General features: G+C 38.4%; 1 protein-coding gene across 1 annotated transcript in view; it reads left to right on the top strand.

Annotated features, from left to right (window-relative positions):
• The window catches only part of LOC104485794 (fibrinogen-like protein 1-like protein), a 187223-nt gene that overhangs the window by 137182 nt on the left and 35653 nt on the right, over window positions 1-14388 (top strand). The gene's annotated exons all lie outside the window — the stretch shown is intronic.

Genomic DNA, 14388 nt, shown 5'->3' with positions numbered 1-14388 from the left:
TTCAGGCAGCTACTAGACTGTAAGAACAGGATCCTGGTGTCTGTCCATTATAAAATTATTTTTCTGTCATGATCTTAAACTCATTTAAACTGTTCATGCTGACATTCAGGCTCAGTTTGTTGTATGCCCTTTAGTTCTCTAATGGCCAAGAATCAGTTTTGCTGTAATAGAATGTTATAGTGTGATATCTGCTCAAAGGTGACATGAGTAAAATATCTTAATAGCTGTGTAACTCCATGTAGTTGTCTCGGTGAATTTAAGAATTACGTTTATAAACAATCATGTGCATAAATACTAATCTTTATGTGATACTTTTTTAAAATGCTGTTTTGAGGATGTGTCAAAAGATCCAGGCAGAATTTAATCCTTTTTCCTGTATGTTCTTGTTATGTGAAGCATGTATGTACTTGAGGATGAAGGATATCTCACCAAAGCTGTTATTCGTGTTATACCACTTGATAGGAAATTAATGTATTTGAAAAACAGTATGTCTTTTGCTTCGATGTTCCCTGAGAGTACTTGAGGCAGTTTTGCTGAAAGGGTTTTCATTTGAAGTGTGAACTAGGACTTGCCCATCCCCTGAACAGAAATTCAAGAAGCCTTCTGGCAAACTGCCTCTTTCTGCAGAGCTAAAAATCCCCCAATAGTCTGTTAATGTAAGAATCAAAGTTTAGGTATTGCTGATAGCTTTTTTCCGTCTCCACTCTTCAGCAAACTATCTCATTAATTAGCTGGGTACAAATAAGCTAGCATATCTTAATGACTATGTATAGCTCCATTTTGAAGGAGTTACACTTCTTTCTTAGTAGAGAGTATTCTACAGTGGAGCACCCTCACACAGGTACTGCCATACCAGGCTACTTAATAGCGCTTAGAAATTGTTATTGGTATTAAAAAAAATAGCATCAGCCCTCCAGGAACTTATGTTCTGCAGTGAGATATAATTAAAATTATCTTTCTGTAGGATGCCTTATTGTTATCAGAGGCTGCAGTTTTAACAGTTGGGGTGCAGGAGGGATGGGAGAATAGGAAAGGACAAAAAGTACTCATGCCCTGTGTTAAGTGACTTGAGCCCTACTGCATTATACCATACAAAAGCAGGCTGTATTTGCATTTTCTGATATCTGAAGTAGGTAAGTTTGGACTTAGAGATCTTTATGCATTTTGCATTAAAGAGATAAGTTTGGAAGACAGATGCTACAGTACTTATTTGGGCGTGGTTTTTTTTTTAATTATTATTCTTGAAAGAGTGGATATTTTTGTGTGTAGGAACTTGGAACTAATTTGTGCAAAGCTTACATATTGGAACTAGCAAGTAGTTGCTTTTGCCAGATCTTCCAGTTTTACAGAAGACTGAATGTCTGTCTTAGTGTGGAGATTCGCAGCTATGTTTTGTGCCCATTTTTCTGGTACAAAGGGAAACAGGTGGTTCATAGTCAACTATTTCGGAATACAAAACCATGCAAATCATGCTACTGGTGTGAAGTTATTCCAGCTTTTGTACAATGCAAATTCTTTCATTTATGAAAGCAGTTGGCTCTTGTGTGAGGACCTTTATATTGAACTGATGCTGCATTAGAGGAGGAAAAAAAATGAATCCGTTTTTAATAGCTTTGGTAAAAGCAAGACAGCGTGGTTGAATTTTTTTGCTTCAGTCTGCCTTCCTACACACAGTAATCTTTGTACGCTACAGATAAAGACTCACTGAGATAACAGATTGAGTTGTGCTGTTAGTGCTTATATTATACTACTTTAATTTATTCCATATTAGTTAAATAGCTTTTTTCTGTCTTAGAATGGGACTAAAAACAAGTATTTATTTTCTGCCCATACCCTCCACTCGTGCATTCTGTCTTCAACACTTAATGATGTTATTTCTTACCCTTGTAGTTTAAATATACTGTGAGTATCTATTAGGAACAGGGAGGGAAGGATGAAAATTCTAGATAGAGCTATCTATTTAACACTACTCATTTTGAAGCAATTTTGAAAATTTTCGCTCTAAAACTTTCAACACATATTTTGTTAATGTAATAGCTACTACTTGAAGTGGGCACTCATTGCTACAAGTTTGAGTTTGAACTTTGAAAGGAAATTGTGCTTTCACTCTAACCATAGCTGCAGTATTTTTTATTATTACTGTTTTCATTGAGTAATAAGCTAGACTGTGATACTAATGTGCTGTATGGGAGGCAGGAGGTGTAGCGCTGTCTCTTAATGGGCTAGAATAGGAATAATCAGAGACTTCAACTGACCTAGAATATTTTTATTTCGTACTGACTAGAATTTTGTAGTATATCTTCATGTAGATTGTAGCTGCTGATCATATTGCTGTAAAAGACATCTGCTACTTTCAGGCTGAATGTGGTACGTAGTTGTTTCCAGTTCATACAGATCACTGCTTCAATTCAGTCAGTCATTACTTGGAGTGCTGTAGTGTAGATGAACGGCTGACTATTGGGGTCTCGAACATCTGCACTTTGCTGTAACAAAATACAAGGATACCATGTTCACATTTTCCACTTTTTTTTTTCCTTATTCCTTAATTTCAGTGCTTAAAGCCATTTGAATTCCCTCAGGGAAGTGATAGCTGCCAAAAGACGTGATAAAAATGCTTTTACAAATATGCTTGTGGCTTGCTTTAATGCACTTCTGTGAGTAATAGTATTTTGTGAATTTGGGAATGAGGCTGTTTTCTATATGCATAGACTTGAAAGAAACAGAACTACTGGATTTCACTGAGATTGCAACTGTTTTGAAATTATTCTTTTTTTGTTTGTGGTTTTTTTTTTATGTCAGTACTCTGTGTATTGTGAAACAACTAAAACACATCTAAATATCAAGATAATGTTACATTCAAAGACTGCCTGCTCCTGTGGGTGTGTTGGAATACATACACACCCTAGCACTGTACTTGAAAGTGACCTGCAGACAGTTTCAAGTAGCTTTTGTAATTTAGGTTAATGGCTCTTTTACAAGTTAATCTTGAAAAATCTTGTATTTAATCTACTGAGCTTCACTTTCAAAAAGCCTGTATTAGCTTTGCATCTTGTAGTTGCCACTTTCACTCTTGTTTCAGGTATTCCATGGATTGAAAGACTACAATAAGTATTCCAGCTTCATGATCTTTTTGTCTTTTATGACTGTGGGCTTTCATTCTGTCTCTCTTCTGCATGAGACAAACTTGTTTTCTGCAAGAGTTAAATCATTTTTAGAGACACTATTTCAGAGGAAGATTGCCGCATCCAAGAAGCCTGTAGCATGCTTGGTTCTAAATGGAGAAGTTGCACAAATACAGTCAGCTGTTAGGAGAATGCATATTTCATTACTGCTGAGTTGTCTTATCGCATGTGAATCAGCTGTGCTGTTATCTGCTTAGTCTAGATAAAAGTGGAAAGATGGATTATAGGAGAGTTGAAGTCTTAACAACTCGTGGCCGTAAGAAACCAAAATAGCTATTTCCATGCTGGTGAAACTGCTGCAATTAATGCAGAAAGGAACTATTTGTTGTGTGTTTTGTTTGGAGAGCAGAAATCTTTTACTTCTTTCTATGTCTGCTAGTAGTACTTTGTCTTGAAGCTAAAAGATGTGGACATCCATGTGTGTATGTTTAAAATACCATTAAGTTTCTGACTGAAAAGGTAAAAAACACTTGCTGCATTAGTTCACTTCTGGGTGACTGTGCCACCTCACATTCCAGCTGCAGAAAACATTAAATAAAATTATAAAAATATAATTAACCATTATTGTACAAGTAGTGGTAAAACTTTATTTTCAACATTGTGAGGTTCTGGCCATTATTAATGAAGTAGTAAAGCAAATCGGGGACTAAAGAGTAACTGGCAGGTTCTGTTCTCTGCCTTGTGTTCTGGTAAGTTGATAAAAAAGCTTGACTTTTTTTTTTAACCAACCAAAATGATGATCAACTGAAGCATTAATTCTGGAGTAATTCTATGCCAAGAGCCAGTATTAGCATAAGAATAAGCTGGGTAGCTGGTTGTGAAGTGAACCTTGCCTTCCAGAGCAACTGTCTTCTGAAATAAATTTTCTTCAGAAGAACTTTTTGGTCTTTAAAACTCTGATTTTGCCCTTTTTTTTTTTTTTTTTTTTTTTTTTTTTAAAGATGCTATAGTTAGGGTGCTTTCTGCTAGAGAGGGAATTCTGAAGATTAAGATTTCAAGATCTGCTATTTGATGATGGGGTAGTGCTGCAAGAGGTCTCTAAAAACACTTACTGCCCTCTGAGTGGTGGTATGAGTAATCATTAAAGGGGGTTGAGGGCTCGAACACAAGCAAGCCCTCGTCAGGACTGTGGCTGGTGTGTGCCTCCCTAGTTGTCTGTTGGTGTAGGGAGCTGACTTGTATAAAGTTAAAATGAGGGAAGGAGGAGTGTTTGGTTTAGGTATGGTACCGAAATTCCTTTGACCTGAGAAGGGTGCCAGTGATAGCTGGAGATTCAGGTTTGATGGTGCAGGAAGTCTTTCCAGTCCTGTGTGCCTAATTCCACAACAGTGAGGCACTTTGCAAAGGAAGGTTGGAGACTTGGTGCTTGCAGAGCAGTCATGTTTCCTCCCAGTTGCTGCTTTCCCACCCCTGTGACACGTTGGAGCACATCTGCTTGGCTGAGTTCCCAGCTCCGCATCAACCTTGTCACTTATCCAAGAGAATAAAATGCCTTCATATTTGGTCATCTGTTTTCCAAGTGATGTCTTGTATCTCAAGTCTTCCAGCTTCTCATTACAAATTATCGGCTTAGTGCCATTGAACTGTGAAAACTTAAAGGCTTGTACCTCTGATGAATAACACATGGCAAGTGTGGGTGCTACCACTTTGTTTACCCCTTACACTAACACTGCAGAAGCAGAATGACCCATTACATTTAAGATGTTTAAGGTTTTACGTTTAAAATGAAGGTGTTGTATTAGGAGTGTTTATATGTGTGTATATAAATGGTTTTTAAAACATGAATGTTCTACCAGTATTCTACCAAGTATTAATTTAAAATGCCCAAAGTTAGGAACATTTACAAATGGTTGGGCTACTGACTAGTTAGGGAGAAATCCTGCTGCTTAGAGGTAAATTGTATGTTTGTTTTGCGGTGGTTTTTTGGTTTTGTTTTGGTTTGGTTTTTTTCTTCACCCATCTTGTCTCCCCTTTAAATTTGTTGGTGCCTCCTTGAATTCTCATTTTTGGAAGCTTATACCTTTTAGGGTGTTCTGACCCCACAGAAAATGATCAGGGAGTTGGACACAGTAAGGACATGTCTTATTCACACAATGCTATGTAAGCACATGTATGTACTCAGCGCTGTGCAGAAGTATCATTTTTACACTTCCTTCTGCACTCTAGTGCATTTATACTTCTGTTGGTGGTATGTCTCTTAAAATCTGTAAAGGGATTCTTTCCATCTCATTCTTGATTCAAAAAGCAGTATTAGTTGCTTTCCAGCTGAACAGAGAAGCTTGCTACTAAAGCTGAAAACAAACCAAAAATAGGGGAGAGGAAAAAAAAAAAAGGAAAAAAAAAAACAAACCATCAGCCAAACAAAAAAAAACTCAACAACAACAACAAAAAAAAAACCCAAACCAAAAAAACCTAGAATTTTCTTGTCTTTGTCTACAGCATAAAATAGTGCTGTGGCCAGATGACAACAAATGCTGCCACCCATTTTTCACTAAAAAGGGGACATAAGAATGTGTCTCTGAATGAGGAATCTCTGACATTACAGATATTTCTTTCTTAATTCTTTTTTTTTTTTTAGGATTAGTGCATTGTGATTTAGCAGTTTACTTTATAGATTGTCTGAATATTTGGTACATGACCTCAGCCACCTTGCTGAAGGACTGTAAATAGGAGAACACCCTTGGAGCTGCCTTCACAACTGGCAGCTTGCTAACATCAGCCTTTACCTTGGGGACTAGCAGGGCGTATCTCAGCATTTCTGTATGCAGGCTTTGGCGTACATATTTCTGATATGTGCTTGCTTGTTTAGCAGTGCTCTGTGAGTTCTGGAAAATGAGAATTTCGCCTCTGGTGAATCACTCAAGTCTGGTTTGGATGAAACAGTTCTCATATGAAGAATTCTGCTTATGTGAAAGGAACTGCAAGACCTTCTCTCTTCCTCCATAAACTCACCAAATCTAAACCCTGATTGTTGTAGGCCTGTGTGTGGATAAACAGGTTTCTCAGTAGTTCTTGGTATAGAATCATACAATCACCTAATAGTTTGGGTTGGAAGGGACCTTTAAAGGTCATCTAGTCCATCCCCCCTGCAAGGAGCAGGGACATCTCCAACCAGATCAGGTTGCTTAGAGCCCCATCCAGCCTGGCCTTGAATGTTTCCAGGGATGGGGCATCAACCACCTCTCTGGGCAACCTGTTCCAGTGTTCCACCACCCTCACTGTAAAACATTTTTTCCTAATATCTAATCTGAATCTACCTCCTTCTATTTTGAAACCATTACCTCTTGTCCTGTCACAACAGGCCCTGCTGAAGAGTTTTTCCTTGTCTTTCCTGTAGGCCCCCTTTAGGTACTGCAAGGCTGCAATAAGGTCTCCTCGCAGACTTCTCTTCTCCAGACTCAACAGCCCCAACTCTCTCAGCCTGTCCTCATAGGAGAGGTGCTCCAGGCCTCTGATCATCATGAACACTTTCTGACAAAATGGATTAGTCTGTGTTTCCTTTGTAGTATTTGATTATCATTAATCTTACACTATTTTTCATACCTTATAGAGTAGGTTCTATCCGTTAGCTCTGGAGTGTATCTCAAGATACTGCTGCCCATATTTCCATATCTTGGTCAGCATAACTGTCAGATTTTTCAGGCATTTATTTGAAGTTCTCTTTTGGCTAGGAAATGTATTCAGAACTTGAACTGATTTTAGTGGTCTGAAATAGTATCTTCTCAGGTGTTCAGGAGCATTGTGCTTTTTGATTAAAGTATCATTTGCAGCAGTATAATTAAATTTTACAGTCTCAACAACGAGAGACTTGAGAGAGGGGAAGAACTAATTTGAGTCAGATGGCTCCAGCAAGTCCTACCTTTTGCTCCCGCATCCAGCGGTGAGATAAAAGGAATATAAGCAGTAATTACTGCTTTAGGGAGTATCTGAACCCAGCCTCAACAACAGGTACTCTCTCATATATATTGCTTTTTCTCCTCATGGCACCACCAGCAGTCATGCAGAGCAGTGACACGTGTGGAGCAGCTGCAGCACTGCTCCCTGGTCTGCTGCTCAGTGTGAACTTCAGACACAGCATCACCTCCGCTAAGAAAGTAGGAGACCCTTTTGCTGAACACTCAATAGGTTTCTTTCCTAGCAGAACTTCTCTTAGAAAGTGTTCCAAACTCATATTTAAAGTTGTCTCCATGATAAAGTCCATAAAAGTACTTGTTTCCTTTACTGTATGTCTCTCTGCTAGGACAAGATGCTCTGTGTGCTCTGTATACCAGGACAATATTCTTGTTTACAATGTTAAATGCACAAGCTCAGACTCTTGAATCTCCCCATGTTTTGTCTGCCACAGAGGCTGTCCAACTAGATAATCAGCTGTGTAAAAGCCTACAGTGGTACTTGCTGGTGGTCCACCTGAGCTCGAGCTTTCTCTGGCCTTGCTGAAGAATGCTTCAATTCCAGATACCTGCACTGCAGCCATTAAAAGGTCCAGGTGCTTTTTCATCAAGTGTCATGCCATTTTATGGAGAAAGGGATATAACATAAAATAAGTGAGTTTCAAAGATGAGCAGGTTGGTGTTTTTTATTTAGTTTGTGTGGTTTGGTTTTTTTTTTTCTTTCTTAAACAGGTATTACCTGGGCCCTCAGTTTGTTGATGTATACTTTTGTTACAAGCTTATGCACTTTATTTCTTCCCTTCTTCAACCCCCCTGCCCTCCAACTCTTGCATGAATGCAAAGTAGCCCTGGCAGCTATTTGATTTTTGCTTCCACTTTCTAATACTTCTTATTTTGACTTGTCAATATCTAAAAGCACATCTTTACCCTTTCAAAAAGTAATTCTAAACTAGAAGCTAGAGTCTCTGTCACCTGGAGCGAACACCACTTTTAAGATGCTTTGTTGAATTCTTTAGGCTTGCAGGAGACAGTAAAAGCTTATAAATTAAATACTGCAATAATTTTTCTGTGGATCGTTTTTGTTTTATTTGCCTAAAATAAAAGTTCTAAAAGCAAAATACAAAATTACATTTAGGACTCTTGCTATCTGAGGCAAAGCTTCCAGTCAGCCCTGGATTTCACCAGACATTATGTGGAACTTCCCAGAGGAGCTTGCTGTCAAATACATTTACAAATAATGAAAGCAAGTAGCTGAAGGGAGAGAAGAGGCATCTGAAGGTGACTTATGCTACTATTTTTTCCAAAACCTTAACAAACTTATATGAGAAATATAAAAATTACCCATTCTTACATAGCTCAAAAAATTACGGAGGAAAAACCCTTAGGCAAGTACAGGACTTCATGCTGCAATTGAAAAGATTTTTATATGATAAAGCTTGTATTATGAATCTAAAAATTACTTAATTTAACCTCACCGTGCTGATGTGAGAAATGGCAAATTGTGCTTGAGGCTGAGCTATTAAGTAAAAAAAAAAAAAAAAAAAACCAAACTATAATAAAGAATCACTGTACTCCCATAGGACTCTTATTTACCATTGCTCTAAGCTTGACATAAATATACTTGAGCCAAACAGGAAATACTACTACTAGTAATCATGGTACTGTAATGAAGCCGTGTAACACACTGAATAGCAATGTAACAATGCATAGAAAATTAGCTCTTTTGCCATTGATTAATGATAGATAACGTGTGCAATTCACCACAGCAGTTCGTTGGAGCAGTTCCCTGTGATGTACTAACTCGGGCTCATCCAGGCAAGTCTTTACTTGCACAGTCTGATGATTCAGTGTAAAAGCCCACACAAATAGGAATGCACATTAAACGTAAAAACAGGATTCTTATTTAGTTTTCTTACCATGTCACAGAGGTATAATGCACCTCCAAATTATTTCATTCAAATAAACAAGGCAAAGATTTAAGGGTAGAACAAAAGTTGCTTATTTCAATAACAGCTTGAAAATAGTTACAGAAGAATCACAAGCAAATACAGTGAAACAAGACAATAGGAAAAAGCTATCAGTAGTTACTCTTCCAGGTGTTGAATTTCAAAGCAGCAGCAGGTGGTAAACTCCCTCAGGTATCAGCTGTGCACGTGTAAAGTTATATATATCAAATACCAGTCTTGTACATCGAGGGTACATACGGATGAACTTAAAGCCAAGGAGAGTTACAGTTCTCGGCTTCTCAAGAACAGCCAGAATGTGTTTGTTTAAAAAAAAAAAAAAAGTGTTGCTAGAGCTGAAGATGACAAGCAGTAGGAGTAGGCAAAGCTTCTGAAAAAAAGCAGAACATTTCATCAAATCTGAGATCAAGAAATAGCCAACTGAATTCAGAGCTGCTGTAGTTTTCTACAAATGAGTTGAAGGCCCAGCTTTGTTTCTTTTGCTTTGTTGAATAACAGAAGTGCACAGGTTTTACTACTTTCATATTTAGCACAGTACACACTGTAATAGCTTATGTAACAACATCTTTAATACACGAAAGAGAATGTTTATCACCTGGAAAATACTGCTTCAGTTACAGTTGCATTGTTATACTTTTAATTCCCACTATAAATTGTGTAAAATAAAAACCCCTCCAAAAAAAAAAAAACAAACCCAAAATGTGGGCTTAGAAATGGTGCAAATCAGTCTTTAGTGGCCTTTGGTCAATCCTCCCCCTTAAAAACCAGCATAAAATTTCATGATAGGTGAGAAATGCTTCACCTTCCAGCCAGAAGGCAGCTCTGGGCCACTTTTGACCTTTCTTCAGTTTCTTGTAGGACAGAAGCACCTGTAGCATACTTTAAGCAACTGCGTAAGGCTGTCTGAATTACAGCAGCCCTTTGCACGTCGGGCACAGGATTTCCCAGACTCTGCAGGGCAGAAAACTTGCAGACCTACTGCGACTGCAAACGTGTCTCTTGTTTCCTGAACAAGATGTCTCTGGTAGAACATCCTACCAAAGAGCTTGAAAGCGGTTTGTGTTGCTCCTGTCTGAGGTGAAACAATTCTACACAGCATGTGAACATCTTCTTGAGCTTGAAATACACAGAAAGGAAGGTCGTTTTGTGGTGGTCTATTACCAACACTGCGTTAAAGCAAAGAAATATTTGTATATGTTGTTCTGTAAAGGGTGCAATAAGGCTGTATTATGTGGAGGCCACCTTGTGGCATTATGTAAGTAGAGTCCAGATGGAAAAAAAACCACAGCATTTAGACTGCATACTAAGAAATATGGATTTTAAACTGCTTATATTTTTGGAAACCAGATGTCAGAGTGATGTGTCATTCTAGCATTACGTGAATGATTACAGGTGGTGTCCATACAGTCAACAACACAGGAATCTGAGGACGTGCGTAGCACCACTCTGTGTGGCATTTCTTCTTATATAGTCAGCTTAATGGATGCTGTAGTTCTTTTAAACACGCTGCTTGTGTGGTTTATGCACAATTGCTGCTTAACAGATGCAGGGGGAAAAATCATAGTGAACAGGAGCAGGTGAGGACCGCAGTCAAAGTACTGTAAAACCAACTTGCAGGTTACAGTCACGTTACACCCCATATTTGTTCTGCTTGCAAGAGGGGGTCTGGAAATTTTTACAGCAGGAAAATTATGCTCCTTTTCCTTGCACTTAAACTAATAATTAAATTTCCTCCCCCAAAGAATGAAATTTGAGTTCAGTAAAGATCCGTTCAATCAATTACAACCAGACAAAACAGGCTATCATCTGGCAATCTCAATGTCAGCATTTGCTAACTCCTATGAAGAGTTTATTAACGTATTATCCTGTTCACATTTTGGGACATACATTATCAGAAGGGTGGAAACAATTCATTCATGGTAAAAAAATAAAAATAAAAAAAATAAAAAAGTCCTAAAATTGGAGGTGGAAAATGGAGTTAAGGTAAGCCTGAAAGAGAAGTATCAAGTATGATCACTGTTGGGAAAGGAAGATAGGACAATCCTGAGTACTGGAACACTAGATCATTCTCCCAGTGCCTGCCTGCCCAGTAATGTCTTTAAGGAAAAGGCAAAGAGGTTTCTTCATTAAGCTGGACAGTGTTGGAATTGATAGGGTAGAGTGTCAGGGTACAAGAAGCCTGGTTTGTGACTTAGCTTTTGTTGGATGCTCTTCATAGCAAAACCTTTGGGAAGGCATCTGAATCTCAACAATTTCCAGTGAAGTTTGTCTGGTCAACTTGAGGTGAAAGCAAATAAGGAGTTGGACTAGATGATCTTTGAAGGTCCCTTCCAACCCGAACTAATCTGTGGTAGATGAAGTTTAGCTCACTCAGACAGAAAAGTCTTCAATTGTCCATGCTGACTCCACGCTGTGGGGATGGATGCATTGGAGATACAGAGATTATTCTGACAGCTACTGAGTTGACAGGGGATGAGGGGATTTTTCTGCCCCAACATGCAACAATCTTTCAGAGATGGAGTACAGGATAATATCCAGGACACAGATGGGCAATCTTTTTGAAGCAGACTGGTATTCTTGAGCAAGTCAAGATGCAGCCTGCTCACCTTTCTGCCCCAAATTGGAAGTAAGACCCTCTCAGAGCATCTTACATTCAGGACCGCACAAACACTGTCACTGAATCCAGGCTGCAATCCTGACTTATTCTGTCCATGTTCTTACGTTAAACTAGGTAAATATTTCTAGTGTGGCACTGTAAATTGCCAGTAGATGGCATAATTATTCCACGCTACAATACATCTAGTTAAAAAAAAAAAAAATATCAATGATGAAGGAAATAAGCTGCACAATTTTTAATTCTATGTTTAATCATAGTAAAGCTCCTTGTGAAAGGGAGAGCTCAGTGAATTACTTACCTGGCTGTGGCCTTTCACAGTACCTTTATGCTGAATTCTTCTATCTACCTTCAGTTTGTCTGTTCTCATAGATCTGCTTGCTTGGGTGGGCATTTTGAATTCTTCTCACTTCTAATTAATTTCTCAGACAAAAAAAAACCAAAACACAAACCCAACAATGTAGGTAGGAGTATTCTGATGCACATCTAATTCTTATTTATTCTTCATATCAGCCACGTCTGTGTCTTTCCTTCCACTGAACAGCTGTGAACCAGCGTTGTTTATCTGGTGTGCTGGGTGTTACCTGTACACCTGTACTGGGGGGCTGACTCAAAGACTACAGTAAGATTAGAGGCAGATGGCCGAAGCTGCTCCCTGCTTGTCTGCTGAAAGCCAACAGCTTTGCGTACGGCTGCCTGAATCCCGCACAAAACAGACTGTGGGCTGCTGTTGCTTGTGTTCCAGTGTTTTAAAGTAAACCAGTATCAATGGCAGGATGATCTACATTTTCAACAGCAAAAACATTTAAATACTAGCTGAAGTGCTATCAGCTCTATAGAAAGAGAGGTTTTCAGACCAATTGCACTGAGATGTTCAAAGGTGAATTAAAGTTTATGAAAATGCTTTATTAATGGTGGACTATAAGCAAAAAATGTATACAGCAAGTTTTGCAAGCATTCAGACTGTGAAAATAATTCAGCACAAAAATAAGTTCTGCTGTATTTTTGTAAACTCCTTTTACCCTCAGGAGAGAAAAAAAAACCTCTCTTGCTACTTAAGAGTATCCACCAGTATCCCAGAATACATGATTCTCTGTAAATAATGTATTTACAGCTATGATGCTCATGGATTTTGATGTTGCATTCTGAGAGCACAGAGGGATTTAATGGGTCTCCTCTGCTTTTTTGGTTTGTACATGAAACCAAAAGTGACAAGAGTCTGGATATATGGATTTCAGTGCTATCAGTGCGATGGTATTACTTTAGTCTAGAGCTCCTCTTTGTTCAACCCATCAGGGACTGTCAGCTCTCATCCATCTGGCTGACAGTTCTGTAGCATTAGCAACAGCTGGTTGAAGTAACTCAGACAAAACCAAGAATTTGCTTGTGAGCAGGGTAGAACTTTTCAGAAACTTGCTTGTTTTTACATAGCTGTTACTCAGGGAGTGAATACATCAGAGAAGAGACAGCTATAAAACATGAAAGTCATCCTTGATTGCACTTTCAGGAGGTTGGTGGAATTGCTCGGTTGTTTCAATTGAGCTGAAACTGTCGCTTAGCAGTTTCATCTGTCTCTTCTGATCAAGGATTCACTTGACATGAAGCTGCAGACACAACTTTACTAGTAGTGAAATTCATTCCAGAAAAAAAAAACAAAACAAAACAGGTAGCATCTCTCCGATGATGTACTAAGAAAATGAGTAGTTGGTTATGTTTGGTTCTATTTTGATAAATTTATACCTGGACACTTTTATTTCTTTGTTTCCATTTGTACTCCTTTTGTTCTGGGTTTTGTTCTTTTTACCTAGAAGGCAAACACCCACAGCACGATACCAAAACTCACAAATAGAATTGCACAATCCAGTCAAATTGAGAGGCTGTTATAGCTAGTCTTAACTGAAAAGGCAGTAATCAACCAAATAAATTATTTTCTGCGTTGTGTGCACTTAAAAATATGGTAACTGATGTATCTGTTTGTATGAAATATAGAGCTATTAATATGTAAAGTAGTTCCAGAATGAGAGGAGAAGGGACTGTTTACCTAACATTAAAAAGGTTGCATGCCAGTACAGCTATTAGAAACTCACATATAGAAATAAAGATATGCCTCTGCAATGAAAGCTGCACCCAGTCAGGGTTTCTACATGAGGACGGGATTCTAGCCAAGAGGCTGTTTAAGTAACTTGTCAGTTTGTTAGCAGGATGATACAAAGAGAGAAGCCTCTTGGATTAGAGTATGAAAGAGCAAATGAGGTTTTATTTTCTTTGGGTTCACAAGGCTTTAAACCTAGTAACTGTAGGTTATAAAAATAAATTATTTGGTTGAAGAAATCCTTAAAACTGGAGAGACCATTCTATGTGGTCTGACAACATCCTAATACAGTTCCTTGAGGATATTTAAACAATAGGAGCATTTTTACACTAGCTGCACATAAAAACTAGTAGCAGGAGATGTCACTATGAAGATGATGTCTTTCTGCAGTGTTATAACCCACAGTTACTCAATTCAGAGAAGGTACTTTCTAACGCCATTCAGTTCTAGCATTCTTAGGTTTCCACTCCCAAAACTGCTGGAGTTTCTTGCTTTTGTGAGTTTATGTGACAGAAGAACCTCATCAATCATCTGTCTTCCTGGTTGTCTTTAAAGTAGAGACAGCTCAAAAATACTACCAGAGAAATAATTCACATTATCCCACTCACGTGGGGCGACATACACTTTCAAAGTCATGCCTGGTGTA

This window comes from Chlamydotis macqueenii, chromosome 5 (assembly GCF_036417535.1).
Source record: "Chlamydotis macqueenii isolate bChlMac1 chromosome 5, bChlMac1.mat, whole genome shotgun sequence".
NCBI lineage: Eukaryota > Metazoa > Chordata > Aves > Otidiformes > Otididae > Chlamydotis > Chlamydotis macqueenii.
Note: the sequence above shows the minus strand (reverse complement) of the source record. Positions and strands in the feature narration are given on the sequence as shown.